This window comes from Microtus pennsylvanicus, chromosome 12 (genome assembly GCF_037038515.1).
Source record: "Microtus pennsylvanicus isolate mMicPen1 chromosome 12, mMicPen1.hap1, whole genome shotgun sequence".
NCBI lineage: Eukaryota > Metazoa > Chordata > Mammalia > Rodentia > Cricetidae > Microtus > Microtus pennsylvanicus.
Window position 1 is genome coordinate 77,105,968 of NC_134590.1, and position 2,991 is coordinate 77,108,958.

The window sequence follows — 2,991 nt, forward strand, 5'->3', positions numbered from 1 at the left end:
AAAAAAAAAAAGCTAACAAAAAACCACAGCAGCCTTCCTATCTATATACAATAAACAGTTTGAGAAAGAAATCAGGAAAACAACACTCTTCACAACATCCAAAAACAATATAAAGTATCTTGGGGTAAATATAACCAAGCAAGTGAAAGACTTGTATGATAAGAATTGCAAACCTTTGAAGAAAGAAACTGAAGAAGAAATCAGAATATTGAAAGATCTCCCATGCTTATGGTTTGATAGAATTAGCATAGTAAAAATGGCCATTTTACCAAAAGCAGCTTACAGATTCAGTGCAATCCCTATTAAAATCCCAACACAAATACTTATAGACCTAGAAAAAACAATACTCAACTTTAAAAGGAAAAGCAAAAAACCCAGGATAGTTAAAACCATCCTGTACAATAAAAGAACTTCCAGAGGTAACACTCTTCTTGATTTCAAGCTCTACTACAGGTTAAAAAATACTGTATGGTATTGGCATAAAAACAGACATATGATCTTTTGCTGTTCTAAGTAGCAACCTTTGCTGGAATCCCCTAAATCCTGAGATTTGTTTAGATTCAAATTCTGAGCTTTGTCATTCATTGATTAGAACCCATCCTTATGAAAGAGGTCTTGTGGGCTTTGCATCCTCCATCAGTAGAATTCATCCTTATGCTTTTTTCAAATCCTTTCTCCTCAGGTCCTTACCCTGTTACTTGTGAATGAGGATCCTTTCCTATGGTAACAGGTGCTTAGCTAAAGAGGTGTACTTTGCAAAAGAGTTTTTATGTAGCCACGTCTAAAATTTGGTTAAGATAATTGTCATGTGGACAAGGTTTTACTGCAATGAACTGTGTAAGGAAGATAAACCATTTGGTCAGACCCTAGAAAATTTTGACACAAGACATGCTAAAGTGGAGTTGACTTGGGTTTTATTCTTTATCTTACTGGGTAGTTTGTTTCCCTGCCAGCAGTGATGCTTGAAGGGACCCCAAATAGCCTAGTCAATGTTTAGTCCCCATAAAGTAGACATACTGATATATAATAGGCATCTTTCTTATGATTAAATGGAGGAAACATGTTTAGCACATGGCATATTGATATTCTCAATAAATAGCAGCTATAATCACTACCCCCTAGTTAGTTCAGTTCAGTTTCTCCTGAATAAAATTATAGATTGGAGGTAGTGAGCTGCCAATATAATTTTTCCATTCTGTTTTTGCACTCTTACATCATATCTTGGCTCCCAAAACTTGCATAAAAGAGAAATACATTTCTAGTACTAACATAAAACAATTGACTTGTCAGGGTAATAATTTCATGGCCAGTTGTTAGTTTCTGGTGCACTAGTTGAAGTGGAATTTATTTGTCAGTATAAGATTAAAAATTATAAATGGTAAAGAAAGATGAATTATATAATATTTGAAAGTATTAATTAAAATATTTTATATCTCTCTGGGATTTCTAGGAGACACATCTCACAAAAAGTCACTGCTTCTCTGACTCTTATACTCTTTCTGCCCTGAGTCTTGGATGCAGGATTTATCTTTTCTTCTTTTCTTTTTTTTCTTACATACATATAGGCAGGCAAAGGCATAAGCAACCCTTGTTCCCCAGACCTCAGGCATGCCAGATTATCTTCCAAGTTGCTACAGTCCTGAAATAGGAGTTATCTTTTAGATGCATCAGTTTGGACTGGGAACCCTACCAGCTCTTATTTTCTGCATTTTGTTTGGTTGCTGTGGCAACTCCTTTAGCCAATAGCCTTTAAGATACCTGCCCACTTGGGCATGGTCTATTATACTACAAATGAAGATGTAATGCTTGTATAGTCTCTCTCTCTCTCTCTCTTTCTCTCTCTCTCTCTCTCTCTCTCTCTCTCTCTCTCTCTCTCTCTCTCTCTCTCTCTTGCTGGATTCAGTTCCTGTTCCCTGCTCATGCAAAGGAGTGTGATCTGTGAGTCTGCCCCTAAATAAAGAACCCTTCAGGCGGGCGATGGTGGTGCATGCCTTTAATCTCAGCACTCGGGAGGCAGAGGCAGGCGGATCTCTGTGAGTTCGAGACCAGCCTGGTCTACAAAGCTAATTCCAGGACAGGCTCCAAAGCCACAGAGAAACCCTGTCTCGAAAAACCAAAAAAAAAAAAAAAAAAAAAAAAAAAAGAACCCTTCATTATACTCAAGAGCTAGTTTGGGACCACTTTATAGTGTCCATCTACATTTGGTTATGGGTTTTTGTAGTGGTTCTTTTCTGTTGCAAAGAGAAGTTTCTATGGTGATGAGTTGAGAACCACACATATCTGTGAATATACGGATAAATACTTAGAATGTATTTGGGAATCACGATGGTTTAGTGAATTAGTGATTGTAGGTTCTCCTCCAAGATTCCTACTTCACTCAACATGGCTTCTCTAAACGAAATCTGAAACAACAATGACCCCAAAGGATATGGTATCATGAAAGCAGGACTCTAGAGGCTCCCCAAGTCCAACAAGAACTATGGGCAAGGGGAACGCTGAAAGTGGGAAAAATAGTCTTAGCCAGTGAAGAGAACTTTCATTTTGTTAGCCATTACCAAATGGCCAGCTCTGAGATCATACACACATACAGGTAACAATATACGACTGAGAAGGTTGTATTTATGTATTTAGAATATATATGTAAGAACAATTAAAGAAAAAAGGGTTATGATTTTGAGAAGAGGGTGCATTGGAGGTGTTAGAGAGAAGAAAGGGAAGGGGGAAATGTTGTAATTATAATTTAAAAAATAAAGTCACTAAAATATTTTGTAATCTATTGATTATTTGATTATTATATGTTATATAATAATCTACTGATTATTATTGTTTTTCTTATTGAAGAAAAATATTTATGCTGTATTTTCTTTTTTCTCTTTATGTGGGGCAGTTAGTTATCATTATGGTAATTTACATGTGGAACTTTCTGGACCCAGGGCATTCTGAAAGGCCCTTTTATGTGTATAAGCTCTGGCTATGAGTCAGTTTGAATAA

The 2,991-nt window shown here is 36.3% G+C and overlaps 1 non-coding gene across 1 annotated transcript; it reads right to left on the reverse strand.

Annotated features, from left to right (window-relative positions):
• Positions 1-1,557: 1,557 nt before the first annotated feature.
• Positions 1,558-1,678, reverse strand: LOC142833204 (small nucleolar RNA SNORA67). Its single transcript, XR_012907341.1, has one exon. It is a non-coding gene; the product is annotated as a small nucleolar RNA SNORA67 (small nucleolar RNA).
• Positions 1,679-2,991: the final 1,313 nt, after the last annotated feature.